Source organism: Martes martes (genome assembly GCF_963455335.1).
Source record: "Martes martes genome assembly, chromosome: 16".
NCBI lineage: Eukaryota > Metazoa > Chordata > Mammalia > Carnivora > Mustelidae > Martes > Martes martes.
Genome location: NC_137904.1, coordinates 50,247,244 through 50,264,581, shown reverse-complemented (window position 1 = coordinate 50,264,581; position 17,338 = coordinate 50,247,244).

Sequence of the window (17,338 nt, the reverse complement as noted above, 5' to 3'; positions counted from 1 at the left end):
CCTTTCTCTGTAGTCAGAAAAGAAACCCAAGGAAAGCAGGATGGAGGTAGATTTCAGCCTGCACTGCCCTCGGAAGAGCTTCCCTCTGAGAACCGGATCTAGGAGGACAGCGGAGCAGGCTGGTCCGTTCAGGTCTATGTGGCACTGTGACGATGTCTATGGAACATCTGGGTTAGTGACTGAGTTCAGCATGGGACAGCTTCTGCCTCATTGAAAAATAAAAGAAGCAAGGGGGAGCCTGGGTGGCTCAGTGGGTTAAGCCTCTGCCTTCGGCTCAGGTCATGATCTCAGGGTCCTGGGATTGAGCCCCACATCAGGCTCTCTGCTCAGCAGGGAGCCTGCTTCCTCCTCTCTGTCTCTGCCTGCCTCTCTGCATACTTGTGGTCTGTATCTGTCAAATAAATAAATAAAATCTTTTAAAAAAATAAAAAATAAAAGAAGCCAAGGTAAATGGGTTGGAAGATAATCTCATCTCCGTGGTTTATGTGGAGCAAACAGATACGAGGGCTGGTTGAAGGCATCACCCGCACCTCCCTAACGATGGTTCACTCTGGTAGCCTGCTTCCCCACTACACCATCAGCGCCAGGAGACAGAGACTGGGTCTGCCTTAGTCTCTGGTTTTCCCAGAGCTCAGCACAGCACCTGGCACAAAGTAAGCCCTCAGTCAAGGAAGAGGGCCATGTGGATAAAAGGGATAAACATCATTCATACTCGCTTGCCAGGTGGCAGGCTCCCAGCCTTCTGCAGGAGTAACAGGAAGGACCAAAACTCACTAATTTGGAATTTGCAATAATATTGATGTTACAACCTTGATCTCAATGAGTAAAAGTTAAAAATAACCTCTCTCTCTCTTTAGGGTCCTATTCATGAGGGAGAGGTATAATAAGAATACACATTACATTTGGATAGCACTTTGACCTCCTCAATTCTTTTGTGGGAATTATCTAATTTGATAATGGTAATAACCTTGAGAGGTAGGAAAGAGATACGGTCAGTTACTTCCCAGATGCCATCAAATCAATGGAGGATGTTCTGATTGTCATTGTCATTGTCATTGTTCTGATTGTGGTTAGGCCAGTGCAAAGAGCTACGGATGACCAAACCAACAAAGGAAATGCAGTCCGCTTGGGAGATCACTCCCTATCTCCTCCTCTCTTCCAGGGAAGGAGGAATCACCAGCTATCACAGTTTGAGGGGGAAAAAAATCCCTTAGAAAATATGCCCCCAAATGGAATAAAATTTTAGAGTCTATAAATAAATCCTTAAATTATGTTCAACTGAGTTTTTGATAAGGGTGCCCAGACAATTAAACGGGGTAGAGGGAAAGGAAAGAAATTCTTTTTAACAAATGGTTCTGGGACACTGGATTTCTACCTGCCAGAGAATAAAGTTGGACCCCCACCTCATACTGTTTATAAAAATTAACCCAAACAGATCATAGACAATGTAAGGGGTAAAATCACAAAAATCTTAGAAGAAACATAGACATAAATCTTTGTGACCTTGGATTAGGCAATAGTTTCTTAGATGTGACACCAAAAGCATAAGTGACAAAAGAAAAATTAGATAAATTAGACTTTGTCAAAATTAAAAACTTTTGGGCTTCAAAGGACACCACCAAGAAAACGAACAGACAAGCCATGAAACGGGAGAAAATATTTGCAGAGCATGCCTATGATAAGGGACTTGTGCCCAGAATATATAAAGAACTCTTGCAACTCAACAAAAAGACAAATAACTCAATTTAAAAATTGGCAGAGGATTTGAATAGACGTTCTCCAAAGAGATACAGAATGACCAATAAGCACATGAAAAGATGCTCAACTTCATTAATCATCAGGGAAATGCAAGTCAAACCACAGAATGAGCTACCACTTCACACCCACCAAGATGCCTAAAATAAATGAGACAGGGCACCTGACTAGCTGATTCAGAAGAGCACGTGATTCTTGATCTCTGGGTTGTGAGTTCACACCCCGTGTTGGGTGGAGAGATTGCTTTAAAAAAATACATTAAAAAATTTTTTTTAAAGACAATAACAAATGTTGTTGAGGATGTGGAGAAACTGGAATCCTTGTACATTGCTAGTGGGATTGTAAAATGGTGCAGCCACTTTGGGAAAACAGATTGGCAGTTCCTCAATTTGTTGACCATAACGTTACTGTGTGACCCTGCAACCCCATTCCGAGGTATGTAACCAAGTACTGAAGAAGTGTCCGCACAAAATATTTTTACACAAATGCTCAAAGCAGCATGTTATTGTTCATAATAGCCCAAAATGGAAAACGACACAAATGTCCATCAACTGATGGATGGATAAACAAAAGGTAGTATATTCATACAATGGTATATTATTCTGCCATAAAACGAAATGAAGTATTGATTATACACTGCGAATACTGGTGCTGTTCAGGCTACAACACAGAGGAACCTTGAAAACGTTATGCTAAGTGAAAGCAGCTGGTCACGAAAAGCCACATATTTTATAAATCCATTCATGTGAAATTTCTAGAATAGGTAAATCCATAGAGACAGAAAAAGGATTAGTGGGTGCCAGGGATGTGGGGAGAGGAATTGGGAGTGAGTGCCAATGGTATGGTTTCTTTATGGGATGATGAAAATGTTCTGAAATTAGCAGAGAAGGTGGCGTAACTGTGAGCATACTGAAAACCACTGAACTGTACACTTCGAGAAAGGGGGGGATTTTATACTATAGGAATTGGATTTATTAAAAAATATGCCCAAGGGTTTACTTCTATCATTCTATGTTCATCAAGAAATCTCCTGATTATTGACAGGTTTTTAGAGAAGCTGTGGGTCTCTTACCGAATACCCACTTACTCCTGCTTAGCTAAAACCCCTGGGGCGCCTGGGTAGCTCAGATGGTTAAGTGTCTGTCTTCAGCTCAGGTCATGATCTCAGGGTGCTGGGATGGAGCCCCATGTAGGGCTCCCTGCTCAGCGGGGAGCCTGCTTCTCCCTCTCCCTCTGTCTGCTGCTTTGCCCATTTGTGTTCTCTCTCTCTCTCTCTGTGTCAAATAAATAAATTAAAATATTTAAAAACAAATGAATTAAAAAAATAAAATAAAACCCACCCATCTATCAGAGCCCAATCCCAAAATAGCTCTAGTTTCCTTAATCCCTGCTAATCTCTCTTTTCCATATTTATTCAGCATTAACGCATACAGGCCCCCAAAGCACAGTGTAGGGGATGGATTAGGAGCCAGAAAAATCGGGGCCACACTTAAAGTCTTACGACCTGAGCAAAATACCTTTCTGAGCCTCAGTTTCATCCTGGGTAAAATGGCTGTAGACCCTTTACCCATCCTCCCTCGAGGGGTTGTGAGAAAATGACAGTTGTCACACAAAAACAAGATGGTATTAATATTTTAAAAACCATCTACTCCTGGGGCGCCTGGGTGGCTCAGTGGGTTAGAGCCTCTGCCTTCGGCTCGGGTCATGATCCCAGGGTCCTGGGATCGAGCCCCGCATCGGGCTCTCTGCTCAGCGGGGAGCCTGCTTCCTCCTCTCTCTGCCTGCCTCTCTGCCTACTTGTGATCTCTGTCAAATAAATAAATAAAATCTTGAAAAAAAAAAAAAAACCATCCGCTCCCGTTCGTTATGTGCAAGGCACTGGGCTGAAGGGGAAATACAAGATTGTTGCCTTTAATGTAAAAAATGGGGTGAAGAGAAGATTAGGTCTGTGAGGCCACATGCGGTATCAGTAGAAGGTGCTAAGGAGCTGGGAGGAAGAAGGCTCCAGCAGGCTGGAGAGGACAAACAAGACAGATTCCTTGGGAGGGAGGCAGAATCTGAGAGAGGGAGGCCCCCAGGAGCCCAGTATGGGAGCCCGGTATGGGAGGGGGTAACAAGGATGCTGGGGGGTCAGCGTGAGCACGGTTTATTTAGACTCAACTAGCACAGTCCAGTGGAACTTTCTCGTGCTGGTGGAAATGTCTGTCCAATAGAAATATAATGAGAGCTGCATACAGAATTATGTAATTTCTGGAACCACATTTAAAAACGTAAAAAGAAAGAGGTAACATTAATTTTAGTAACATTGATATAAAAATAATTTAATATTTTATTTAAAACTGATATATCCAAAATATTATCATTTCAACACGCAATCATTAGTAAAATAACGAGATATTTTACGTGTGTGTGTGCTAAGTCTTAAAAATCTGGTGTGCGTTTTACACATCACAATTTGGATGCTAAACTGTCAAGTTACAGTGAAATGTAATCTTACCACAGCAATGGAGTTTTGTTCAATGGAAAAACATTGTGTACTGCTTCTGTTTTTAAATTAAAATTAATCAAAGAAAATTAAAATCCAGTTACACTGGCCACATTTCAAATGTTCAATAGCCACATGGGGCAAATGGTTTTTGGTTGGGCAGTGCAGCCCTAGAGTTAAGATTTTGAGGGTAGATTGTGGGATTGAAGACAGCTTCTAAATCCACACTTCCAGCCCAGACCTCCCTGGGCTCTAGGCTCATGCTCCACTGCTTTCCAGAATTATCTGTGTAGGGTCTGGATTATGATCGTGATGACTATATGACCCTTTCCTCCAGAGGCCACCCCACCATGGACACGTGGAATCCTAGTTGTGCAGAGTACTTTAAGGCTCACCTACCCCAGCTGCCTCCAAATGGAACCCTAGACCTGCAGGGGTCCTTGAAGGTGCTCATGAGGGTCAGATGAGTACTTCCAATTGGAATCCTACATTTCCCCGATGTGCACCTGTTGCCAGGTTACTTAGAGCACACCATTTTGTGCCTTCAGTGGACACAGAGCAGCTCAGTTGGATAACTCCAACAGTCTCCATCTGTTCACAAGCTTGCATGCTTTATTTCACTCTGTAAGTATTTGCTGAGACCCTGTTACAGCCAGGCTCCTCTGCGTGCTGGGGTCGCAGCAGAGAGCGAGGCAGAGCCTAGCTGCCCATGTGTCGGTGGCAGGGGAATGACAACGCTATGTTGCAAAGCAAATGAGGCTAGGGTTGGGGTACAGAGAGGCAGACAGGCAGACGTGCTGTCCCATCCAAGACTTCAGGGGAAGAAAGGCCCTGAAGGGAGCCAACCAGCAGCCTGGACATCTGGGGAGGGGCTCCTGTGGGCCTGCAGGGACTGCGCCCCACCTCTGAGGGACAGCCAGCGAGAGGGCCTATGTAGAGGGCGCCCAGGGAGCTGTGAACAGCTGAGTGCACACAGGTGGCCAGAGCGTGGGTCATCTTGTCCGCTGGAGGGGGGACCTGGTTATCGTGACGTGAGAACCCAATGGAATTAGAGTATTGGAGGCAGCCTTTTGTTTTTAAAAATGTCTTTTAATGTAATATACATACAGTATAAATAATATAAATACGTATGTAGGCATGATAGCTAATGTATGTTATGAAGCATTTAATAAAAGGAACACCATAAACTCCCTCTGCCTCATCATTCTCATCTAGTTGGGACCCGTCTTTCCCTTTCCCGTCTTCTGCTCCCCCATACACCCCCGACTAACTCCCCTAAATGTTGTGTTTATTACTCTCTTCACTTTTAAAGATTTATTTGAGAGAGAGAGAGAGAGAGAGAGCACACCAGCCAAAGGGGCAGAGGGAGAGGGAGTCCCAGGCCGACTCCGCAGTGAGCACAGAGCTCCATGCCAAGACCAGATCCCGGACCCCAAGATCATGGCCTGAGAGGAAACCAAGAGTCCGTCACTCAACTGACTACGCGCCATCCAGGTGCCCAACTCTCTTCACTTTATTTTTTTATTTTTTTAAAGATTTTATTTATTTATTTGACAGAGAGAGATCACAAGTAGGCAGAGAGGCAGGCAGAAAGAGAGAGAAGCAGACTCCCTGTGGAGCAGAGAGCCCGATGGGGGGGGGGGGGCGCGGTCCAGGACCCTGGGATCATGACCTGAGCTGAAGGCAGAGACTTTAACCCACTGAGCCACCCAGGCGCCCCTCTCTTCACTTTTAAAGAATAGTTTCAGTTCTTCGTATTTCTAAACATAACACTATTTCGCTTTGCTTGTTTAAGAATTTTATAAAAACAGGGTCACCTAGGAATGTACCTAAGAGAAATGAAGATACATGGCCGTGTGAAGACTTGTGTGCAAAGCACTGTTAGTCAAAGCAGCCGAAAAGTGCAAACAAGCCAGATGTCCGTCAGCTTGAAGCTTGCTTTTTCTCTCACAGTGATGTTTCTGAGACTTAATTGGTGCTATTGCATAAAGTTGTAGTTCATTTATTTTCACAACTGTGTGACAGCCCATCACCCAGCGTGATGATACCACGATTTATTCCTCCAGTCTCTAATTCTGTCACTGGACACGTGAGTTACCTCTTGTTTTTCTGCTATTGCAAAACAGTGTGCCAGTAACGTGCTCAGACATGTCTCCTCGGTAAACATAACCGGTAGGGGATGTTGAATTGAATAATAAAATATCAGGGCTTGTAGATTGCATGTCTCTTTTTTTAACTTCATTTTTCAGAAATTCATTTTTATTGTAATTTACAAAAGGATTGCTTCCCCAGCATAGTGAAAAGTAAAATAAAATCAAAACTGGTCCTCATTGAGAAATATTGCTCTGGGGAGTATACTGGGAGTAAAATTGCTGAGTCAAGGGTATGCAGATGTTCAAAGACATGCAAAAGTTCAAGGGTGTCCAAATGTCAAACTGCTTTCTAAAATACGTATACTGGGGGCGCCTGGCTGGCTCAGTCGGCAGAAAGTGCGACTCTTGATCTCAGGGTCGTGGGTTCCCACGTTGGGCGTGGAACCTACTTAAAATAAAAATAAATAAGTAAAAGACAAGACAAGACAAAACAAAATACTCCTACTGATCTGTACTCCCACCAGCCGTGGGTGAGAGCTCCTGTGCTGTTCCCCATCTTCATCAACACTTACTCTTGTCCAGTTTTTAAGTTTGTACCAATTCTGTGCGTAGGACACGTTTTCTGTCCCTTGCGGCTGCCGCGGCTGGATTACCTTCTCAGTGTCTAGGGGGCGTTTGTGCTTCCTCTTCGCTGCTGCTCCTGTTTGTGTCCTTTGCCCATGATTTCCTCCTTCTTCTTGACTCACACAGTTCTTCAAATATCCTGGCTAATAGTCCTTTGTTATTTCAGTGTGCTGCAGACAGAATTCCCAGCTTGTGACTTGTTTGCATTTCCTTGGGGTGTCTCAATCACAGAAGAAGGTCTTACTTTAAAAGTTGTTGGCTTTTATCTTTTGGGCTGGCTCCTCTTCACTCCCTGTAGATCTGGCCCCTGGAGATCATGGTCAAAGCCCCTACTGATCAGATAGGTTCCAGAGCAGAGCACGGACACCCCCTTTGAATCTGTACCCTCCTGCCCCCAGCCTCACGTCAGCCCCATTGTATACTCAGGTGTTTACTCTCGAACTTTTTTCCCCCACCCGAGTCTTTCCCTGGCCCTCGGACCAGAACCCCAAGTTAAATCTCAGCTCTGGCACAAGCTCCTTTTGAAAAAACCAGCCCAGAGGTCTTTTATGTATTTATTTGCTTACTCACTAACCTATTTTTACACCTATTAAACCATGAATTCTTAGGCAACAGGTTCCAGCGGCTTAGGCTTCTGCCCACCCGTTCTCCCCAAGCGTGGGTCTCTGGGCAGAGCAGGTTGGTGCTTCTGGGGAGCCCAGGTAACTTTCCCTTCAGCTTCTCTCTTGTTCTCATCATTTTCCTTCCCACGTTTCAGGAACTATCTTGGCTCTTGAAGCGCTTAATATGCTCAGGACGTACGTTAATTCTCTTGGCAAGAAACTTGCCCTTAACTTGTTTGTTTACAACGATGCCAACAGCATGCTGGGTAACACGGAGGGCGCTTCCAATTTTGCCATGGTAACATTTGTGGGGCAGTCCTTTTTGAGCAGTGCCCATTCCCTTGATGTCGACAATTTCACCTTTCTTGAAGATTCGCATGTATATGGCCAAAGGAGCAACTCTGTGTTTTCTAAAAGGCAGGCCTAAAACGCACAGTGCTGCCTCTCTTCTTTCCCTTTGGGCCGGACATTTTGGCACCTTGCTGGAAGAGGGGATTCTGGCCGAAAGGCAGAATCTTATGCTTCTTCTTAGAAGCATTTCCAGCCCCCTGTGGCTAAATCACTTCTTCTAGTCAGTAGGTTTAGCCTGCCTAAGTGTCTGATGACTGACAGGAGACAGGTGTTTGGCTATTAAAATGGGATACTTTGAAACAGACTGAGGGTGGGGGGGGGGGACGGACGGGAGAGGGTTGTGGGGAAATGGACATTGGGGAGGGTATGGGCTATGATGAGTGCTGTGAAATGTGTAAACCTGACGATTCACAGACCTGTACCCCTGGGGATAAAAATACATTATATGTTTATTAAAATAAAAAAATTAAAAAAAATAAAATGGGATACTTTTTCCTTTGAATAAGTACAGCTTGTGAAATCGATTCAGTATTTCAAAACATGGGATTCCTTAACCAGGGAATGTTTGGGAGGAGAAAAATGGTTGGGAACTCTTACAAGTGATGCCTACAGGAGCCTTGACATCTCTGAGTAATCTTTGACTCATAGCTGTCCTGTCTCCTATTGCCTAATTTTGCCAAGTCTTCATTAAACTTGTCTCCCTGCTTTCCTTTCTCTCACTGGTTCCTCTGCACATCTCTCCCGAGACCACTGTGCTCATGCCAGAGACAGTCTCACCGACATCAACTACCCGGATGTTTAACAAGCAATTCCCGAAGATGTGAAGGCCCTTGAGCCCCCGCTTGGGATGTTGCTTGGGGTGAGCCCTGACAGAAGGGGTAGGAATTGATCCGATCGGGCCAGCTGTCAAAAGACACATTTCGAACAGAGGAAAGAGAAATTTATACTGCCCAGCACTAGGATGTGAGTAGAGGCTGGAAAAGCAGGCTGAGGCTGCCAAAGCCGAGGTGGGTGGTCAGACTTTGTCATAAGGAAGACTTCGGCTTGGGCAGTGCCCTGGCCACACTTATATTTTAGGGCCATCAGGGAAGATGTGATCAGCAAACTGAGAGGGCCTGGAGGTGGTGGGAGAAGGCAGTGGGCTAGGGTCCCCCAGAGTCTCAGGGAAGTCGTAGATTGAGGGTTGTGCCAAGGGAGGTGGGATGGAAAGAAGGCAGGAGCTGGCTGGTTGGCGGGGAAGGGTGGAGGAGTTGAGGGGGGTGATGATGCTCTGAAAGACAAGTTCCTAGGAGAGGAACATTCTAGAAGCAGGTTTGAGTGGTGGGAGGGAGGGAAAGGAGATAAAGAGTCAGTGTTGGAGGGTGCTGGTCCTTTGGAGTGAGGAGGTGGGTGACTAAGAAGCCAGCCCCCCTCACCAGCCCCCCACAGCTGCTACGGGGCCTCTGGTCCACTTGGCCTCCCCGGGATCCTTTGTGCCTTTTCTCTGCCTGCCTTCTGCCTGTTGAGATGCTGCTGGACCCCAGAGAACATCCATCTCAGAGAATCTCCAGGTGTTGCATCCCTCCTCCTCCCCAGGCCCACCATATTTTCCATCTCAGTCCCTGCTCAGTGAATGTGGAGAAGCACGTGAGGCTGCCTGCAGAGGACTGAGGAACATTCGAAGTCCTGTCTTAGACTCTTGTCCTTCCATAAAGCTGGCCTGGCATTTGCCCCGATCATACCTCCTTGTCCATTTCGCCAACATTAATGGCCTGTCCTATGCTGCGGGTGCTGGAGATACAGCGATGGACGTTAATATCAGGCCACGTCCACTGAGTCAGGCGTCTAAGAGCTTTATATATCTTCATTCTTTTCAATCTCCTAGCAATCCTATGAGTTAGCTACTATTTGATTCCCATTTTACAGATGAGGAAACTGAGGCACAAAAAGCTTAGTAAGGTGACTAAGGTCACCCAAGTGGGGGAGCCCAAATGCAAAGTCAGATAAACGCCCCCACTGCGAGCCACTGCACTGTCCCCGCCTGCATTCTCCTCCAGAATGCTGTGTCCATTCACGGTCACGGGATATGTCAAATGCCATCCTCGTTAGAGTCAGGAAGTTCTTATTTTTAATCCCAAATCTTAACCCCCCTTCTCCTGGTTTTGCTCCTGGTGAGGGGACCTCTGCTGCAGTCCCTGCATGAACTTAGACAGATGTGACATCTTCCTCTTCCTGGTTCTGTGTGGCTCCTCACCTCACCTGCTCACAGCAGCGCACCGCCTCCCTCCCAGTCCCACTGCCACGGTCCCCACCTACGGACCCTCATCATCTCTCGCAGGCCTCACCTCTGCTCTCCCCTTTCCGTGTGTCTCCCTGAAGGCCATTCTCACGGGCAGCCTGGGAATGGACATGTGTCCTAAAGCATAAACCTGAAAACAGCATCTGTTGGCAAATCCCTCCCCTTGTCCTCTGAGGGATAAAATGCGCACTCCTCAGCGTGAAGTCCAAAGTCCTCCCTGGTGTGGCCCCTGCCTCCTCCACAGGTCCCTGTGTCAGTGCTCCCAGAGGCCCGTCGCTGGCGACTCTGGCCTTGATAAAGTGTTCGAGAGTCAGCAAGAAAGGGAGCAAAACAAGAATAGTCAGATATAAAAATCAATCAGCATATATCAGCCAAGTGGCCAGTTGTCCTTTCTTGGTCACAATATCTTTTATCCCAAATATCCTTTCTTTTTTTTTTGCAGTTAAAATATTACTTCTTTGATAAAATGGTGGCGTGAAAAAATGACGTATTTTTTTTAAATGTCTTACTTGGCAAACTAAAAAGTGTGTGCGACTCCGGTCAGACTCCACCTTTTCCCTGACGACTCAGTGGTCTGCCGAAGCTGCCCCACCGGCATGTCAGGCAGACCCTGAACTCTGGGTCTTTCCTGCCTCTCTCGCTCCTTCTGCCTGGAACGTGCCCTCCTCCTGTTGGCTGGTCCTGGTCGTCCCTCCAGGCCTGCCCTGCCCTTTCTTTCCCAAAGAAAGGCCTCAGCATTCAGCACAGTGTTCAGTGAGTAGGGCCCAGAGCACTGGCACATTTGTCTCCCCACGGGCCTCCGGGGCGTAGAAACTGGGCGTACTCAAAGTCACACTTCCAGAGCCTGGTGCACCTGCGGCCACCCGGGTACATGGCAGCTTTGCTGAGATCCCGCCTGGAACAAGTCGGTTCCAAACCCCCTTGGAGCAGGCATGGCTGTGGCGGTGGTGAGGGGCCATGGGGCTGCCCAGGCCTCCCTGGCTGCAGCGGGTGGGCTCTCTTGCTCTGAGGGCCCCGGAGAGGGCTCTGGAGCGACCCCTCCCCAGCCCCAGAGAGGTTCTGAGGGGAGTTCAGGGGCTTGGGGGCTCAGGCGTCTAACTGTCCCCAAAGCACGACGGGGGCCGGGGCCGCGTGGGCCTTCCTGTGGGTCTGTAGCTTGCACAGGGTTCCCAGAGGGGGCCGGGGAACTGGCCACACTCTGAGGGGCTGGAGATTATCATCTGCTTCCTGGCGGCCCAGGGAAGCTCAGGTCACACAGGAAGCCACGGAGGGCGGGGAGGGAGAGAGCCCAGAGAGAGAAGCTGAGAAAGACAGGTGGACAGGGGTGAAACCCAGCCCGAGGCTGGCAGCAGAGACAGAAACCTGGGGGACCCACAGAGAAATGGGGAGGGGCCGCTGCCATCAGAGAGGCGTGGGGGTGGGAGCCTGGAGCTGGAGGTTCGGCGGGCCTCCCGCTGGGCTGGAGGGGAGGCACCTGCCTGTTGGCTCTAACGCAGACTCCATTGTGGGACCCAGGGCACAGGAGGCAAATTCACCTCGGGGTCCACCCTCCACCAGTCGATGTCCAGGGCCTTGGCAAAGTCCTCTGAATGCCTAGGATCCCTGAGGGCCCTCTGGCCCTGCTGTCAACCCAGGCAGCACCCTGACTCGGCCTGGCCCCCTTACCCTTTCCCTGAGGGCCTCTCGATAAACTTCCTGAAGGCATCAAAGATGGGTCAGAGGAGCGATTCATAGAGAAAAAAAATGACATTTTTCATTACTTTGTAGTCGTTTGTTTTAGGCAGAACCTCTTGAGAGGGCATTTTAAACAGCTGTCAGACAGAAAGTCCCATGTTGAGGGGAAGGTGGCGGTGGACTTCTGTGGTTAGACAGAGGCCAGCTCATGTCACACACACCCCCCCCCCACCACCACTTGAGAGTGGTTGACCAACAAGGAGGAGGCGGAGGAGGAAAGAATGCGGTGAGCTGAGACCCTCCTATCTTAGCAGACCTCCTCTGATGTCAGCTGGCAAGAAGGGCGCTAGGGTTTCTGGGGAGAAGCCTCTCCGTGGAGGAACCTGCATGGGGCCCAGCTCTGCAGTGGCCTGATCATCTAGGGGACAGCTGAGCACTGGGGACGCCATGGGGGTGGTAAGCAGAACGCTGGGCCACCACAGAGCTCAGGAGCTGGCTTGCTGACACAAGGCTGCCACATGTGCCTGTGTACAACTGCCCGGGCAAGCAGGTGCAGCTGGCGCTTAATTTCATGGTGAAGTGAAGCCAGGACTGAACCCGCGGCCAGAACAAGCCCTGGGGGTGCTTGAATTTATCAAATGCAGAGTGGCCCTTGGAAAGGGAGAAACACAAGATAGATGAATGCGCTCCAAGTCCCATCAATGTCAGGACGGGACACTGCCCTTCCAGCTGTAAAGGGCAATCACTTCACAGGGGAGAAAGGGATGTTGGGATGGATGACTTATTAAAGCCTCCAAATAGTATCTTTGCCTTCCAAAGATACAGTCTTATGTTCTAGAACCTAAGAGCCAGTCCTTGGGCAACACTCGTGGGCCCCGGAGCTTTAGGGGGAGACTTTGAAGCAGCCCTACCCAGGAGACCTGAGCTGCCAGAGAACGAGGCCCCACTTCAGCCCTGCTCCAGAACTGGCCCCTCGGATCCGTGCTGGAGCGGGAGGCCTGACGGGCTCACAGTGTGTGATGATGCAAGAGACAAGGATCAATTCGAACTGGGGGCCCAGCTGACAGGGGTGGGATTCTCCCTGGTTGTAGCCCACTGGTTAGCATATCCCAGTGACCAGCCGGGAGGGATCCAAGGAGCATGGCCTCTTGGGTAAGGGAGGTTCTGAGCTAAGGTCAAGGTGACTTCAAATCTAATCTGCTCTCAAGAAAGACCAGCGGCCTGATAGGAGCACTCGAGGTAGGAGGCGATGACCAAGGTCAAGAGAGTGTGAAGAATGGAGGTGGGAGGGGTGGAGCCGGGTTAAGTGAAATCTCAGACTCAGGAAGGGTATGTTGCTAACTTGTGATGACCTTGGAAGAGTCACCAGCCTTAGCGCACTCATCAGAGACAGTGTCTTATATGAGTGCCCCCTTTTTTCTCTCTTCTGGTTTCAGCTGAGGGCTGACTTGGAGAGGGATGCCATAAAGTCACCCCTGGGGAATGATGCCTAAGTCTCTCCGGGCACCCTCTGGGCCATGGCTTGGGCACCCCTCACTTTTGGCTCAGCATGGCCACCATACCCTTGCGGCACTTCTGTCATGAGAAGGTTGGCCAAGAACCACGGGGTATGGAGCTCGAGTTGGCGTAGCTCTCAGAGTCAAGATGAGAATGTAGAGCTGTCACAGGCTTTGAACAAAGTGCAAGAGTCCTAGCCCTGCAGTTTATAGCTGGCTTGTGGAGTTGATTAGGCGGCTGTCATTATCAGCAGGATCTCCTCTCCCTTCCCATATCCCTGCTGACAGCACGCAAGGCTCTGGCCACCCTCTACCCCAGGCCTCACACCTTTGCTCTCCACAGTGAATGCCCCTAGCACTCACACAGCAGGCCTTCGATGTTTGTTGACTGACTGACTGACTGATCTACCCAAGGAGAAAAGCCGAAGGTGAAGGTCGGGATGGAGGACACCACTGTGCCGCTTCCTGTCGGCGAGCAGGAGAAGAATGAGGCACAAACAAGTGAGCTGCAAGAGAGAGCGAGCCGGGGACAGGAGTAGGAAAGACTGTTGCCCCGAACAACTCTTCAGTCTCGCTTTTATTAGAGAGTAACCAATAGAAGAGTCGAAGAAGGCCAAACATTAGTCATATGTCTCGTAGATAACCAAGAAGGAGGGCAAAATGTGTCTGTACAAGCAGTATAAAGTTTATAGTTGAACAAGCACATTTAAAGGACTTATCTAAGTAGCCACAGGTGCTCTCCGGGGGGGAAAGGGGAGATAATGGAAAAATGAGCAGGTGGCGTTCTGCCCTGAGCGGGCCGGGCATCCCCAGCTGCTCGGCTTCAAGGCCGTATATCGTCCTCTCCCCCAAAGGCCTGTTGCAGTATGTGTTTTCCTTAAGGCTATATCTAAATATGCTTGGTAACTAGTAAAATTTCCCAGGGGTTATGTTTTAAGTAATACATTGTTCTGAGGGGCAGTTGCACCACTGGGATACAAACCTCTTCGAGTTTTCTTCCTGGAGGGGAGAGCTGGCCCAGGAGAGTGAGGTCCTGGAGCTGGGCTCCAATGCCTCCTGTGCAGGCCATGCTGGACAAGGGGAGCTTGGCAGTGCCCTAGCGACTGTGACCCTCCGTCCAGATTCCCCATTGTGTGAGGGATGTGCTCCGTAATCAGATACAACTATGGACCTGCGGACACCTCTTAGATGCCCTGGGAACCACTGCTAAGTCCCTCCAACATACCTCACATCTTCAACATCTCCCCTCCGCGAGGACCTGTTTGCATTCTTGCCACCTTCTGCATACAGCATCTCCTCTGCCGGGGGAAGAGGAGTGTTAGAGGGCAGGACGGGATGGAGCTGACCATGCGCATTCCTGCCTCAGGGCCTTTGCCCTTCCTCCCTCTTCCCTCTGCTGGACTTAACCTCCCCTCCATCTCCACAGGGCCTGCATCCCTCTCTCCTCAGAGAGCCTTCCTCCTGTGACACTCCAGCCCTTCTCCTGCTTTATTTTCTTTGTAACACTTGCTGTCATGTGCAACTAGGTTTCTGTGTGTGGGTGCACACATACATGTCTGTGCGTATGTGTCATTAGAAACACCCTGGGAGGTTGGAAAGCCCGCCCCTTTCATGGCCCCCCACCTCGCGCACCCAGGGCCCTCACGCCCCCTCTTGCCCCAGGCCAGTCCTCACTGTTTATCTAACCCCAGCCGGTTCCCTCAGAGCGGGCAGAGGGAAAAGCTGGCCTGACTCCGCTGATTCTCAACGCTTCTCCAGCCGTCCCGCAGGGCTAACTTGGTGTGTTTGTCTGAGTCTTATCTTCCCAGACCGGACCAGCTTTGGCGTCAGCCTGGAACCCACAGCCTGTGACAGACAGCCTTCAGCTCAATGCCCTGGAATTCCAGAGGTCCCAGGTGACTGTCTTCATCCGGAGCCAGCCCCCCCCCCCACCCCGCCTCCCTGCCATGCCTTCCCCATCGCTGCAGCTCCTGCTGCTCCTGCTGGGGCCCGTGCCCCTCCAAACCAAAAGAGGGAGGTTTCTCCCTGAGGGATTCGTCTCATCTGCAGCTCATCAAAGTGACCCGGTACTTTCAGAATAAGCCTCGTTTTCTTTTCGAGGAAGCTGGAACAAGTTCCTCTGGGAGGGGGCCTGATGGGGCCACCCCACGCCCTGGGTGGCTCCTGCCTCCGCAGACGGGTCAGAATAAGCGTCTTTCAGTGACCAGCCATCCCAAGGCAAGGCTCAGCTCCCAGGGCCGCGCAGGCTTTGGGGCAAGCTTGTGGACTCTGGCGGTGGTGGCCCGGGAGCCCCAAGGGTGTACCAGTTAGGCCATGTTCACCTTCCTGCACAATGCTCTAGCCACTCTAGCTGTGTCTTCGGCCGGGATACTCCTGCCCTCTCCCCATGGTCCCTCTGCCAGGGGAACCCCTACTTGTCCTGCAGCTCTCTGAGTCTATGTCAGGGTTCCAGAAGCCTTCCCTGACTCTCACATCTGGGTTGCCTTTCTATAAGCTGAGGCCTGAAAGAAAAGGGCTTTGCCTGTCATGTCCACTGATATTGTCCCAGGGTCGCCCAGCACCTGGCACACAGAAGGGACTCGATAAATCGCCGCTGTAAAGAGTGAGTGAATTCTGTGTGTGCATGTCTTACAGAGCCTTTGGTCTGGGAAACCCCGTCTCCTATGCCTTTCGCATTCTCTGTATCCCAAGGTGAAGGCCTCTGTCTACATCCCGTGCTGAAGAGGAATGTGCATGAGATGCACCTTGACCTGACTCTGAACAGGAGTGAACTGGGTGTTTCAGCCTATTGGAGGTGTGGGAGCTCTGCTGGGGGGGTGGGGGCTGGAATGGCTAGGAGGCTCCTCTCCTGTCCTTCCCACAGAGCAGCAAGATAGGCTTGCCAGGTAATACAGGATATCCAGCTACATCTGAATACCAAATAAATGACAAATACATTTTCAGTATATTACACATCAGTGGAGCATGATGATGCCAAAAACAATACTAAATTCGAATTTAACTGGGAATCCTTCTTTCTCAGTCTGGGAACCCTAGTAAGGGCAGCGCTGAACAGCCTGGTTCCCCAGGGGCATCTGAGACCCTACCCATGAAGTACATTATGCTCTCTTGGTTCCTCCTATTCGTTAAATAAATGCTTTTGGCCAAAGAACAGGGTGAGCGCCAGCTGTGGTTTCCCAGCACTGTCCCGAGCACAGTTAATGCAAAGTCCCTCCCTACGTCTCAACCTCAACCCCACGGACTGGATGGTTAGGGAAGGCCTCTCTCAGGAGTTGACATGGGAAGGAATAAGCCAAGTGATAACCAGGGCATTCGGAAGGAGAGGCAGGAGTGAATTTGGTGAGTCTAGTGTGGCTTTGTGAGTGCGGTAAGCGGGGTAAGCGGGGGCAGGTTGTTGCATGGAAAAGGACCACAACCTCCGTCCTCAAGAAGGTGTCTTAGTGCTGCTCCACTAGCCTGCTCTTACCTACCTCTGCCCCCAGCCGAGGGTGGAAGCTTCTGTAGCTTCTGAGGCAGGAGTCTCAGCAGTGGGGGCAGTGGGGGCAGTGGGGGCAGAGTGGGAGTGTCTGCCATCCTGGGTTGGGGGTTCTGGAGCTCGGTGGCTGTTTAGTGGGATCACCTACTCTTTAAAATGGTTGAGTGGAGCCCTGAGTCCTTAGTGCGAAGTCTCTGTATGGCTGGTCCTCAGGGAGGCACCTCACCTGCATCAGAGCACCATGGCTCTCCCCTCCCCACTGTAAGCTGGCAGGGTAGTCACTCCCTTCTGAGAGGAAAATGCTGCTGCTCAAGGCCATAGGACCATGGGGACAGGTGGAAGGACTCAAGGGGCCCCATCCTGCCCCAGCAGGCGTCTCTCTCTCAGCTTTGGAAGGGGCTGAAAGCTCTACACAGGGAAGCTCGGCACTCAAATCAGAGAGTTCCCAGCAGGCTCCGCTCCTGTGCCACCCTGCCCACTCCAGTCCTCCTCCTCTAAGCCCAGA